The sequence below is a fragment of the Tamandua tetradactyla genome, chromosome 6, assembly GCF_023851605.1.
Source record: "Tamandua tetradactyla isolate mTamTet1 chromosome 6, mTamTet1.pri, whole genome shotgun sequence".
In the NCBI taxonomy this organism is placed as follows: Eukaryota; Metazoa; Chordata; class Mammalia; order Pilosa; family Myrmecophagidae; genus Tamandua; species Tamandua tetradactyla.
In genome coordinates this window covers 136637589-136652978 of record NC_135332.1, presented here as the reverse complement: position 1 = coordinate 136652978, position 15390 = coordinate 136637589, and the positions used below count along the sequence as shown (strand labels likewise).

Sequence of the window (15390 nt, the reverse complement as noted above, 5' to 3'; positions counted from 1 at the left end):
TTTGATATGGCAGATGATTTCTGCTGATATTGAATGAGGAAATAAAACAATGAATGGAACAGTTCATGACATTCTTTAAATACTGAGTTCTTGAAAAGTTAATAACATATCTCACATGGAAATATATATCTTTTAAAGAGCTGTAAGCATTTTTTTATTGACCTCGATTTCTGAGGTCTATAGTAACTGACCCTAAGCCCCAAATCAGAAAATTAGACTTAAGAGTGTCAAATACGTATCAAAACTATTTAGAAACCATTTAGCGGCTAAAATACAAAAGAGACACATTTTCTTGCTGTAGAATTAGTTGACAAGGAATTGCAACATTTTGCCTACCTTGTGTATGGAACTGCATGAGAAATATATCATCGTCATCTTACTGTTCAAGGCTTTGCAGAAAAATAGCCCCATCCTTTTTCCAACATCCCTGGTTCAGTGCCATGGAACTGAGTCTGTAGAGTGGTGTCCCAGCCGCATTCCAAATATAGTCCAAAATAATGCTAGGTAATGCTTCTCTCATCATAGTGATAAAGACACACAGGAGACACAAATTTACCAAGAAAATGATGTCACTGTGATTTTAAATCACAGTGACATCAAACAGCATCTCTCCTGACCCAATTCTGTTCCCTGCTTCCTTTTCTTTGATATAATGTAAATAGATGAAAATAGGGAGGATTCCAAGACGACGTCAAAATTTCAATGCTTAAGACCAATTTCAATAAAATTTCAGTGCTTAAGTACAGCGTTAATTAACTACTTAATATAACTTACCAGCTACAGAGAATTACTGTGTGACTAGAAAGCAAAACCGAAGGATGTGGGCATTTCCTATGTAGCTCATGCCAGATTCCAATAACCAGAAAAATGTTCAGATCCCAAAGTTGCCTGTTTTTTTGTAAAATACAATAAAATAAAATAAAGGTGAATTAAAGTGCTTTTTACTCAGTAAGGATGAAAAGGGGGAAGGGACAGAAACCAAACACAACCAAGAACCAGTCTTGCCTGGAGACAGAAATGTATGAGATGCCTCAGAAAGACAATAGAAAACTAATGAGGTAAAAAGTCTGGCATGATTGTGATCTGATTTTCACAGATTAAACTAATGTCAGCGAAAAGAAAAGAAGAGTGAATGAACCTAAATGACTTTTAGACACCTGCAAATAATCATTTCCAACAATAGATTGTTTGGGCTCTGTTTTATAGAGCATTTTACAACAGAGAGGAAAGAGTGGAGATTTGGAAAGAGGTGATATCAGGTTTTTTCCAGTCCCTCCCCACTCTAAATATGAGGTTCCCTATAAGCTCCCATTCCAATGCATGTCTGAGAAAGAAGCTGTCTACTGATCACTTTGCCTGACTTTTAAAATTCTACAGTTCTGTTGGTAAGATATTAAAATTATTGAAGCTGGAAGCTGTTTCCCAATCTTTAGAAACAAAGAAGATTTCTAGTACTAACATTTAACAACATTTTTTCTGTACAGTATATGGATCACAATTCTTGGCAGAATTTTAGGGGCTGACTTTGATTTATTCATTTTATTTTCTCTTTAGGCTCTTGATCAGTTATTTCTGGGTGTTTATTTTATTAAAATTCAAGGGAAGTCCTCTTGACTGACAACCCCATGTGAGGGGACATATTCCCATTCCTTTGGGCAAAACCTGTAAAACAAAATCATAAACAAATACTCTTAAGAGCTAGATTAAAATGAGGGAGAGGAAAATTTTTATTTATATTCTCAAGACAAGATCTTTTGCTATCATTTGGAAACAAAACAAGTGAAATGGTGATCATTGTAAGACAGTTACAATATTTAGACTCTGGTAATTAATCACTGATATGGGAGATATGTACTGAAAACTGATTAGCTTGATATGGCTTCATCTTCCCAGAGAACAGTTTGAATAGCCATTGAAATCCAATTTGATATTGAAGGAAGAATTACAATCTATGCAGGTAAAAACTTATGTTGACATTTCTGATTCCACTTTCTTTGGTGGGGGGCAGGTTTATTGAGCTATAATTTGCTTGCAGTAAAATTCCCCCCTTTTGAGTATATGCTTTGACAAACACATGCAGCCACGTAACCACTACCATAATCAAAATACGGCACAATGCCCTCATGTGCAAAATATTTTTTATCCTCGTTGTAGTTAATCCCTTCCCACCACCCTCAGTCTCTGGCAACTGCTAATCTATTTTCTGTTTGCCTTCACCAGAATGTCATATTAGTGCAATCATACACTGTATAGTCTTTTGAGTCTGGCTGGCTTCTTTCTTTTAATAAAATGTATTTCAGCTTCCTCTATATTGTTCAGTGTATCCTAGTTTTTTCTTCTGCGGCAAAGTAGCATTCCATATGACTCCACTTTTTTAGGTACAAATAAATCTGTTAGTCAGTCTTGCTATTTGGTTACGATGGAAGGCACACAGAGCTTCTATCTCTGGAGACATTTGGAACTGCTCTGCAAATTTTCCAAAGAAAAAGCCCTGAACCACACCTTTTAGCCTAGGAGAACCCAAATCAAAGGGTAAGATGGTTATATGCACGGCCTGTCCTGTCATATGTTGGTGGGCTGAAGTTAAGCAGAGAATTTAGGGATAATTCTCATGAGCGAAGAGTGGCCGGAACTGATGTAAACACCATCCTAAAGTTCCAGTGATAACTGGGATGGAAAGTTTAAATGACTTTACTTGTGCAGATAACAATTCAAGTTTTTTTTTTCTTGGAAAAAGATGAAGAACCGTTTTGAGGGTAGGAGAAAGTCTTAAAAATTATTAAGATGCTACTTTTCAAAATACTAGTGCCATATATTTATCTACCACTGTCTAATATTTGCAACACTTACCACTCATGCTATCTCATTTAATTCTCACAGCAGGTGAGCACAAAGGTCAGCAGGGCAGATGTTGCCGTCCATAATTTACTGATGAAGAAATTAAGAATCAAATGACACCATGGCTTACCCAAGATCAAGCAGTTGGCAATTGTCAGTGATAGTTCAAAAGCTTGAGACTCCTGACTCCTGACCTAGGAGAAACTGATCGAGTTAAATTCTAATGAATTTAAATATCAGTGAGTATTGTCTGAGTTCAGTATTTTGGATTGTAGTAGCTAAACTCATATGAAAATTCATCCACAAGTCCCTTGTTAATTCATAAAACAATTGAGATTTTTAAAAGAATTTTACTGTGTTATTAGGTTAAGCACCTTCTAAAACAAACAAGCAAACAACGATGTGTTGTAAATTAGACCATTTTGGAATTTGTGCAATTTAAATGGTTGAGTTATTTTATGTTAGGGAAGTGACTGCACAATATTCATTAGCTAATTTTCATGATGTTTTTTTTTTTTTTTTTAAATACATTGGGCCAAATTACACTTTCAGAGATGCCCACAGAATTTTAATTAACGTAATAGGTTTCATTTCAGTTCTTCGTATAGTGGCTTCCTTTCGATTCAGGGAGGTATTAAGCATTATAATTTCCCCTTTTGTAAGGGAAGAAAATCAGCCTTTGTAGGCTAAGTTTTATACCCACGGCCTTACAATGACACGTTCATCACAGGCGTGGGTTTTAGGAAAGTAAAGTTTCTGCTCTAACAATGTGGCTACTGGTGTAGAATCAGTGGCATCCATGCTAGACCCATGGAATAGCTTAGTTAGGTCATCTTTCCCGTGTCCCACTCCAATACCCCTCCCATTGTCTTTTTTGTTTTGTAGAGGGTATAAGAATTATGGAAAAGACAATACAAAGATCTGACTATGCCAAGTGAGACTGTTAAAATATTCTTTGGAAAATATAATAAAAATGAAGTGTCATTGTTTATATTTATGTGGCAGTATATCTCACCAAAGCTTTGCAAAGACTTTAGCCTTAATTGTCACCATTCTCCTATAGTTAAGTAGGTTGCTGTAAGCCAATGGGTTGATTTAAATTTAGGTTTTCATCTGCCTATGAGTTTAACTCAAAGGAGCTGGGTGATAAAAGCAATACTTGATTAAAAATAACCAATGTCATTTTCATGTTTGTAGGTTACAAGTTTTGAGTGGGATTTATGGTATCTCACAAACTGCATTCTAGGGTGAGAAATTCCCAGGAAAATGGAGTTACCTTTAGCATCTTAGAACTATTATCACTTGTCCTGTGGATCTATTTAAGAAAAAGTATGTTAGCAGGTGCCAGGGAGCATTCAGTGCTTAACACAAGCAGCTGTTAATTACAAAATGGCAGCCATTTGTACTTTACTAGAAATGTTGATATGGTTCTTTAAGAATTTTTAGAAAGACATTAAACCCCTTCATCTCTGCATCTGATTTCTGCATTTGCTACCTTCTTTCCCCTGAAGAATGCCTATTCTCCCTTCAGAGCCCTATCAAGGCTCATAAACCCAATAAAATATCTTTTTGGAGGAAGCTAAAATGTATTTGAAGGAATTAGGGTTGATTTGGGAAATGCAGTTCTGGTGTTACAGCAAATTAGTTCTCTTAAATATGAGTAAGATGAGTGTTCTGTATACTGTTCCACAGTAAAATATATGGCCGTGTGTGAATGTCTACAGATTCGGTACACTTGTACAGAAAGCTGCTTGCAAGTATCAGTAATGCTGCTACAAAAATACAACATTGGTCAAGGACAATAGATTTTTCTGTAGAAACTGTAGTCTGTACAATATATGATCTATTTCTTGTGTTCAAGCCTGTCTTTTATTTTGTTTACACAACAAAATTATTGCGCTAATTACATAGTAATATGTTGCCCCTGAGGAGTTTCTTCGTTGATAGCATCTACTTGGAGATGCAGATTTGGAGCAAATGTACGATTGTTACTATCTCCAAATGCTATTATCAGAATGACAGTTTCGCCTTCCAAGGGAGTCTTCTCTAGGCTCTTTACGCTGCGTGTGGAGTTTAACAGTGAATAGTAGTAAAAATTCTGGAGGGATTTCTGTTGTTGTTGTTAGGTTGGAGGGGGGGGGAGCTCCTTGTTTTAAAGGAGAATTGGGCAGGCAACATTTTGGACGAAAAGGTCTAAGCCGCCGTTATGTGCGCGCGCGCAGTCGGGAGCTCAAGCTAATGCGCGCTCAACCTCGCTAGGGGGAGCTCTTGGCTGGCTGTTCAGTGGCTTACCATTGTCTATGGGAGACAATTTTTCTTTGTTTGAAAATTTACAAATCATCAATGAAAATGCCACAGATATGGCAGAAGTTTTGGGGCAAGCCACTGGCTCCCAGTTGTCCTGCCTTCAGGTGGGGGAATATGTTGTGTTCTCCTCCTTAGTCCGCTTGCCCTGCAATTGTTTTTTTTTTTTTTTTTTCTGCATCCCCATAAGTTAACAGATTGCAGAGCTACTGTCAATATTTCTTTTCACCCAGAGATAGGGCTTCTCTGCAGTCTGTTCCTTCTGAAAGGTTCTCCACTGAAGCTTGATGGTAACAATGAAAAAAGTATGCATTTTCAAAAGCCCTTTCTTTCATCCTGAACTCAGATTAATGAATTCAATAATGATAGAGACTAGATTGCTATCAAAACTATTGCAATGCTGGCTTAAAAACTGGAAATTTTTTCATTACAAATGCGCCTGATTTGAAGAGTTTTGATTAGGAGGGGAAATGATCAGCTGAAAGAACAGAAAAAATATTTTAAAATCTTTTTAATATTATCGCTTTGGGAAAAGACTAGAAGCGAGTCCTATGAGAGAGGTGACACAGGATCGGACAATTTTAGGTTTTATTCATCTTATTCCCAAAATGCTCTCCTCCTACCCCTCAGCGTATTTTCTTTATTTTTTATTTTTTATTTTTGTAATTTTAAATTGGAGGGAAAAAAAATAAAGCAAAGTGCTCCTTTCCCTACCATGTTCCTTTCCTTTTTTCTCCACTCTAATGACATTTGGCAGGCTCGGCTGTGTAATGCTTGACTGGTTTTATTGTTGTCTGTTCCCAGTGGGGAATAGTTGACACTGCTCTCTGTTTTCAATTGATATCCATTTTCAACAATATTGCTTTCTATTAGATTCCTGCACAGTTTGTGCCAAGCAAACTGAATATTTACTGGGCTGACCTCAAAGCCTTCAAATCAACAAACACTAGAATAAGCAAAATATGCATTTTTAAGATCAAATGTTTTCAAATGCTCCTTTCAAAATTATTATTTTTAAATGCACTGTGAACTGTACTTTGAAGGATATTATATTGCCACTTCTGTCAATCCATTTTTATTTATTTTCACACATTAAATAGTAGGATTAAACATTGAAAGGATAGTTGTATACACTACCTGGGCAAGGTTAAAAGTAATTCAGTTTTTCCTTATTGAGCAATCCTTCCTTCTAAGCCATAAAGCATGTTCGCTCATAACTTTTTAATGTAGCTATAGTTAATAACATCACACTCAGCTAAGCAACTGAGTCTGACAAACCTGACGACAGCCAGCCATTTCCAAACCTTCTCAATGATTGGGGAGCTCTGCGTTAGGATTGAGGGGTGGCAGATTGGATTTAGCCATCAAGAAAGCCAAACAGCCAGTGAGTCACATGAACTTTTCTAACATCTTTCCCTCAAATTGCTAAGCAAAGTTTACAGAATCTTAATACACCCTACCTACTGCAGCTGGCATATAGGAAAGAAAGATGTTTTATTTTTGGAGATAATCAAAGGAAAGAAAAGGATTGATTTTATGATGAGCACCATATGAACTATTGCAATATAGTCAAATACGTTTAGCTACTTTCAAAAAGGCTTGTAATGTTTCTACACAGTTTGAAACAAATCATAATAGAAAGTGTCTGCATAAAATGTATTAAGTAGGCTGAGGTGCCTATTGGTAGTTCAAGCAAAGAACCCCACACACTGAGGTTGTTGTTGGCTTATAGTAAAGGCAATGTTAAGAACTGTTATGGCCCAAATATATGTTTTCAAATGATACCTAGGAAACCAAACCCATCAAATTGCAGAAAGTATAAAACATATTTCAAGACTCCAGTGTATGAGAAAAAGAATAGTCAGCCAAATTTTCCATTTAAAGTGTTTTCTCCCTCCCTCACTTCTTTTCTTTCTTCCTTCCTTCGTTCATTCTATAAATATTTATGACCTAAATCTGCAGTCTCATTTCTCTGTTACCCCTGACTGAGCCTCTGTTACCTGCCAGCCAATTGGTGCCAAGCACTTGCCATACATGTCATTTACCTCTCAAGGTAAAAGCCCCATTACCATCTCCAGGGGTAGGTCTCAAACTCAGGTCTGCCCATTCTCTGAGCCCTTTGTTGTGCTACCTCTGACATTATGTGTGTGTCACAGCTGAAGCACACATGAGCCTTTAACAACGTCTACCATTTGAGGCATCTTACTTAGAAAATGTGGTCAATAGAGATTGTGCAGGCCTGGCAAGCAGTGGCCTGGGTCTGAAATGCTGGGTGGTTCTGGGAAAATCCCTTACTCAGCTTCATTTTCACCATCTGTGTTTCAGTTTTTCTATTTGTAAACCAGGCATAATTAAAACTGCCCAGTGGGCCTTTCATAGGCATATTGGGAGGATTAACAGGAGACTGCAAACTTTCCTTTGCTCTTTGAAAGAGAAGTGCTGCAAAAAATTCAAGGCAGGGGCCTTTCATGAGAGAGGTTGGCTACATTCACATGTAAGCCCCATTTTTCTAAATTAAACATGACATTCCTTGGCTCGGGCATGGAACACAATTAATCAAGAATGCGATTTTCATGGATTCCAGAAATGCCTGAAACTCATGGCCAGAAAGGAGCAAGCATCATAAGATGATGTGGTGGAGGGTGTTCTACAAACCCAGATTCTAATCCAGCACTCTCACTAACTGCTGTGTCATCCGTGCCATGCAACTTAACCTTCCCCAATTTCCTCACCTGCAAAAGCAATGTATTCTCCCACTGCATCCCAGGATTGTCAAGGGAATAAAACTGAGGAATGTGTGAAAGTATGTGGAATAATATAAAGCATTATTTGCACGTAAGTTTTGAAAATGGGATGAGATGGTGCCAAACTTTCCTCTTTGACTAATTGCGGATGCATTAAAAATATATTACAAATGATTTAAAGAGTAAAGACACTCTGTTCTCCCCCATTGCTTCTTATCCAGCATTTAAAAAAAAATCATCACATTTGAGTTGTGATCCTGGTTGAATACTGAGGTAACTCTGAGATAAACAATTCTCTTAACACTTTGTGCCTGAAAAGTACCCTCAAATGGAAGATACTTTTCACAAAGAGACTATGCACGACCCATGATCAGAGTGTTTATTTTCATGAACCTTGTTCAGGCATCTGCAGATAAAATATACAGTGTGCTAGCTGCACAAATGATTTTCATAGTGTCCCTGGCACCATCTTGATATTCTCACATTTAAGACCCTATTTTCCAAGTGCTGTCAGAATCCAGCTATTCTTCATTTGATTCTTCCTCTTTCCAGATGCAAAAGATTATTTATCAAAACAGTGGATAAACAGATGACCAAAAAAAAGATCAGTTTCATTGAGATCTGTTACTTTGGTGAATATCTCACTTAAATTATATCAGTAAGATGAGACACCCATTTTCTCTCCATGAGTTGCAGACCATCCTTGGAAAGTAGATTTGAATCAAGGTTACCTGAAGAGATTGATGTCCCAAGGTACCTGGGATCATCTTGATGATGAATATTGTAAGTACGTGGGTATAAATTATTGTAAGGATGCTAGGATATAAGAAGATTATTAGGCAAAGTAATAGAGGGTAGCGTAAATTACAGTATATTCTCTTAATTCCATTTAGTTAAAAATCTGTTTTAAATGAATTCCTCTATCCTAGAAGAGAGAAAAGACCACAAAAACAAAAGCAAAGCAAGACAAAAATAAAAAAACAAAAAAACCAGACTCATATGCCATGAGCATCTATCATTTCTAGGTGTTAACATGTAGGGATCAATCCAAGGCATTGAGGCTTATTCTTGTGTCTTAGCGGGTTTAATGTCCCTAGATCGGCCTTGAAAGTATTCAGAGCAGAAGGTCTGAGAAACTGCCATGGCTGGAGTATGCAAGGATGTAAAAGTGTGCTCTGTAGTCCAGAGAGAACAGAGTAGAGTGGGGGGAATAGCAAGAAATGGAGGCAGTGGGTGTGGAGTTAGCATTCCGTGGCTCAGGATGAAGACCAGGCTTTGGTAGTGTCAGAGGTTAGAGCGGAAGTCAAGAAGTTGAGGAGATTGGCTCAGAAGAGAGGGGCATGAGGGTGGCCTGATCTCATGACTCACTTGGCACTCATACTAACTAATCAAGGTGAGTAGTAAACTCGGCAGGGTCTTTATCTCTAAAAGGGGAGTTTAAGAGAAAAAAGGAAGATCTTCAAGACAACTGGAAGTAGTAAATGGGATAGTGTTTGTAAGAGCATTTTGTCTAAATCACCAAATAATGTGCAAAACACACAGCTCTCTTTATGTCCCCGAGCCCTCATTCGGTAAGGAAGTAGGTAGAAAGGGTCAGGACTCAAATCCTGCAGAAATGACGCTTGCAATTAAAGCTTGAGATTTAACCTCAGAGCTTTAACCTTAGGTAGGTGACCTGGTGGAGCATACCACCATGAAGAGACTTGAGGAGGAGGGGGAGGGCTTTAAAATGTCTTCATAAAGGAGAAAATATTATAAGTCCAGAGAAAGATTCTGTAAAGGCATTGTTTAGTGTTGGCTGAATTTCATGAAATGAAGATAATCAAACCAGAGGTCTGTTTGCTGAGTGGAGGCATGATTGTACTTTCAGTTTTCTTAACTAAATAAATCCATCGGCTGAGGAAGAGAAGAGTGTAGTGGATTAGACAGAGAAGGTATGATTGAAGACATGAAGGCAGGGTCAACTCGGGAGACATTGATCACAGTCTCATTAGGCCTGGAACAGAAACAAAAATGAATTTAAAATGTGGTGCTGGGGAGGGGAAGGCTAAGAAGGGGACCAAAGGGAAATATCTGTACATTTTCCAACAGTGTGATTCATAGCACACGGATGAACTCAGACATCGTGATCCAATTCATCGGTTAAATTCCCGACAGATACTGAGCCAGGGTAAAATGTTTCTATCATCCCATCATCCTATCTCTGTTTCTCACAGTAAAGCACCCTGAAATAACTTTCATAGCATAGGAAAGGGATTCTACTCCTGATAAGTATTTTTAATGTTATAGTATTGAAAAATATATTCTAAGTAAAGCCAAATAAAGAAAGGGTGCTGACAGAGACAGAACAAAAGAAGAAAATGAAACCATGATTACCACTGATAGCTTTTTTCTCTGACTTACATAGTAAGAAGCATGTATTAGCAATAAAAGGGATCTATAAAAAGCCTGATTGCATATTTCCTTAAATTGGGAGTGTAACTGATAATGAAATTTAATATTAGGAAGAAACAGAATAATTGGAGAAAAATCAGAGGAATTATTTTTAAACATTTAAATTTGGTCTTCAAGGCCCTTTTTCAGCTGCCCCACTATCCTGCCCCTCTTCAAACTCTGTCTCATTATTTTCCATTTTCTTGAAAAACTTAATGAACTTACCTTCTTCACACTGGTCTTTTTTTCTGCCCACACCATCATTTTCTTTGTTTGTGCTATTTCCTTTGCTTACCTTCTCATTTCTATTTCAGTCTGTTCCATTACATCCTTTAAGAACTGGTGGAAAGTTTTCCTTGCTAGTTCTCCTTGAGCTCTTCTTGAGTAGTCAAACTTTTCTTCCCTCCCTGCGTTCTTAACCAGTTGAGAAATAGACAGAAATAGGACAAGCAAAGGCCAGAATGTGATCTTTATTCTGATGAAGGACATATGGCAAGTGACCTTCATAATCCAGAATTGGAAGGACATCCTCACCTAGTCACAGGCAGAGCTAGCCTGCTGCAGGGATCTGTGCCTATTAAACTTACAGCAAAATATGTGATTCCTGTGGGCAGGCTCACTCCCAAGAGGAGGAGGAAGACAGGCCTATGCAGACCCACGTCCTCACCCCAAACTCATCAATTGATGAGTGAAACTGGGAATGGAGAGAGGTTAGGAAGGTCTCACCAGTGGACTGCCCTCTACATGGAAAGGAAGAACAGGAGCGGGGAAAAGTATTACCCCCTCAACATCAACCCATTTAAAAAATTTTTCTTCAGGGGTTTGTTCTATGACATCATATTTTTATAGGCTTTGATTCAGTTGGGGTTCATTGGGGAAGGTAATCACTGTGAGTGTTATGGGGTAAGGGTTTTACTCTAGGACTTAGATCTTATGCAGTTGTGGGAGGAGGTGAGGAAGTGAAGTCTCCATGGGAGAGATGGAAGATGGGAAAAGAATCACTCAGTATTCATGCTGAAGTTCTGTGGTGGGTGGACAAGTCTGAGAAGGAAATCTGAGATACCAAGCACATCTAACTTCTATAGGACTGCAAAAGGGTGGGGGAACATGGAAAGATCTCTGGGATGCTGTTGTTTCTGTGTAGCTACTGCCTTTGTGGCTCTGTCACCATCATCTGGTGGTGGACCTGGGGCCGTGTGGGCAGATGGGCCGATAGTCAAGGAGAAGCATCGGACCTGAGGCAGAGAAAAGCTAGGAAAGGTGGAACCCTAATAGCACCTCTGATCAGTTTGTCACCTTATCTACCTGTGGAAAACTTCAGGGAGTAATTGATGCTGTTTTTCCTCTCTTGGTCAACTCTTGTCTGGGATCATACAAAGAAAGGAATTCCAGTAAAAGTAGTCCCCAGCTTAAGCAAGTTGATGATGAAGCAATCTAGCACAGTAAATATCTTGATAACTTGGCCTCTGTTATACACCTTTTAAAATCATGTTTAACTTAAAAATAAAGACAAGAGAAAAATCATGCTTCTGCTTCATGTAATGCAATATAAAACAATACTCTAACCCATTCCCCAAAAGAAGATTCATGAAGTCTTATATGTCAATTTACATATCTTTGGATAATGCTCATTCCTCATCTAGTTCAATCACACTTATCTGATATCCCATAACTACTATGCACAGAGCTTATGGTAGACAGTAGAGTAAAAGAGAAGGAAAAAAAAGAAATATATGTGTGTGTATATATATATATATATATTTCACACACACATGTATGCATAATTTTATATCAGTGTATGGAAGAATAATAGTAAGTAGTACATTCCTCTTTCTGCAGTTGGTCATGTGGTCATTATAACTTCCTTCTTTCAGTACCCATTCCATATCCCTTTGTCCCACTAGGCACTTCAACTGCCTGAGACCTCTTGCCTAGTATGGAGGCTGGTGTCACAAACTTTCACTCCTGATGGATCTGCACTATTTGCAGTACCATCTGTGCTGGGTCATTGTAGTTTTCTATTTACTTTTATCACAGGACAGGCGCGTATTAAAAGGTCTCTGCCCCTATTCTGTATTAGTAAACCAACTTCCCCCCTTGATAGTCAGAACCAATAACCCTAATCAATGTAGTATCTCCTTTCTTTGCCTAGTAATTCACTGGCAAGGGGAGCCCAAGTGGCTTGGTGACCCTCTCAGCTTCCAGTTTAATTAAACTATTTTTCCTCCTTGGGGGAAAACAAACACACAAACTTCTAAACCAGCATAACCCAAAGCTGCGAAGATAAAAGACACAATGTCATTAGTAGATGATTACAGCTAATATGAGAAGAGCCCCTTCTATATCTGCCCCTTGATTTCCAATCTCCTGAATCCTCTCTATCAGAGAAATGGCGCCATATATCAGTTGCTAATTTAAAACATTTACCGTATCCTGGAGGACAGTCCACCAGCCCTGCAAAGTGTTTGCTCCCAGCAAGCATCATAATTGAGTCTTCAAAAGACCTTTCTAACATTCTCCTAGGCTCACTGTTATGTGGACCATGGTTGGTCCACTGAATTCCATGAATATAAGCCCATTGACCCACTTTATTTCCTGAAAAATAAGTTTTCTGGTCAAGAGAAATGTCGGGCAGACACTACTATAGTGAATAAGGCATTCAGTAAGTCCACAGATGGTGGTTATGGCAGAAGTATTGTTGAAAGAGAAGTCAAATTCATAACCACAGTGTCTATTCCAGAGAGAACAAAGTGTTATTTTTTCCATTACATGGAAGTGGTTCAATGAAATCAACTGGGCATTAGATGGCTGGCTGATTCCCCAGGGAATGGTGCCACATTAGGGTCTCAGTATTGCTGTTGCCAGGTTGTATACTCAGCTGTGATGATACCCAGATTAGCTGGATCAGGAGGCTGTTGGACTTAACCCAAATTGTTGACCCACAGAACTATAAGCAAATAAATGCTTTAAGCCACTAATTTTTGAGGTGGATTTTTGTGTAGCAAAAGATAACTAAAACAGAAATTGGTACTTAGAAGTGGGGTGCTGCCATAACAATAACCTAAAGCATATGGTATTGGCTTTGGACCAAAACAATGGGCCAAACTATTGCATGTGATATCTTGAAACACAGAAAATGTACCTAATAAAATTGTGAGTCTGGCTAAGGAAAATTCCAGGAAGGGTGTTAATAATGTATAGGACTAACGAGCTGAATGAATGAAAGAACTATTTAGATTGCCAACAGAAAATAGAGGAAATTCAGAAGGCCCAAGCTTTTTAGATTAAAAAATAAAATTGGTTTTCATTTCCAGTCTTTCTAGTTGGCAAAAGATTCCTGTAAAAATCAATGGGGTAAATTTAAGGTTCTTGTTAAGACCCGAGAAAAATGAATGGCTGTAGATTGTCTCAACTAGAAAAAATAATGTATAAAGAGACCAGAGCATTAACTTGCAGCATCCTGATATAGTGCCCAAAAAGAGACGCCTGGCTGGAAAATAATTGTGTGTATGTTCTTTATCTAGCGAAATGGACTATAATGTGATATGTGGGAACCCACAGTTTTAAAAGAGGTTGTATAAGCTTGCATTAAGAAGGACCCAGACAGTTCTAAATGAAAAGCTGACTTTGGGCTCCCTACTTACTTTGGGCTGGAGGCACGATGAGAAGACCTATTCATTTGTAAATAAGAAGTCTTTCTTAGGAAGCCTTAGGAGGTCGAGTCAGGTCAGAGGGTGAGCCATAGGCATAAGAAATTCCAACTTCCATGAAAAGAATTGAGCCCTATCAGTAATTCTTCCTTCCTGCTACTGAGGGTATACCTGGCAACATGTACATGACTGTATTCCAGAATTGCTATCAACCAAAAACTCCTATGTGCTTCCCATTCATCCCCATTTTGAGTCGAAATGTCTATTATGATTATCCTGTTGTTATCTCACCATTGAATGTTGGCTGTGTGGGTGTGCCTAAGATAAATTTTTCTGTTTAGGTTAAAGATTTCTGGATCAAGAAGAGCCACATGCAAGGAGCTATACCCAAGCCTCATCCATACTTGTAACAGATGCAGTTCATGAGATACTGGAATTTGAGCTTGATGAAGTAATTGCATGAGACTTTTGAGCAGCCTTGAAAGGGGGTTAATGTATTTTGCATGTGGGAGGAATGTAAATAATTCTGACCAGAGGCACACTGTGATGGATTAAAAACTGGTGACAGATTCTTTGCAGTTTGTCCCATAAAGAGATGGAATCCGTTTCTCCAGTCCCTTGAATCAAGGCTGTATCATAACTTGACTTGACCAGCAAAATGTGATAGAAGTGACAGTGTACAAGTTCTGAATGTAGACCCCCAGAGGCCTTGCATTTTTTTCAGTTGCACTTTTGTAACTCTGTTACCATGTGAAAAAGCCTGTACTCTTTTCTGTGGAGAAGAATGGCCCAAAGATCCAAGACTTGTCAGCTTTCCCATTGAAGGTCCGGATTTCGAAGTGATCTCAGCATGTATCACATAGGGCAGAGAGAAGCTGTCTCAACTGATCCCTACCCAAATTCCCAACCCACAGGATTGTGAACCAATAAGTGATTATTTTAAGCCATGAAGCTTTCGAGTGGTTTGTTACCTAGCAAAATCAGTTGAAACACCTGCATTTGCAGTTTCACATATAGTTCTTCTGCCTTTCTATTGATACAAAAACTTAGAGGGTAGTGACTGTATTTTACAACTCTTGTGACTTCTATAAAACAGCACAGGGCTGAGCATGGAGTGGTACTTTATGAATGCTTTTTAATGTTCTCGAAGCTCTTACTCTTGTGTTTGAAAATACAAAGTTTGAAAAGTGAAATATCAGAAAGAAGAGGTTCAGCTAGCTCAGGTATATTGTATGGTCTATTTCTCCCCATACCTTCTCTTTTCTCCAACTTGTTGAAACAGGTAGAAGAGGGGAGAAAAAAAACGCTTGTTTTCAGGATTAGAGGGAACCAGATTTTTCACCTATATTACTGTTAGACACTCAATGGTCAGTAACTTTTAAAGAAATAAAACTTAAAAAGAAAATAAAGACAAGAACCAA

The 15390-nt window shown here is 38.3% G+C and overlaps 1 long non-coding RNA gene across 1 annotated transcript in view; it reads left to right on the top strand.

Moving 5' to 3' along the window:
- LOC143686379 (uncharacterized) overlaps window positions 1-15390 on the top strand; it is a 52409-nt gene that overhangs the window by 21603 nt on the left and 15416 nt on the right. The window lies entirely within an intron of this gene.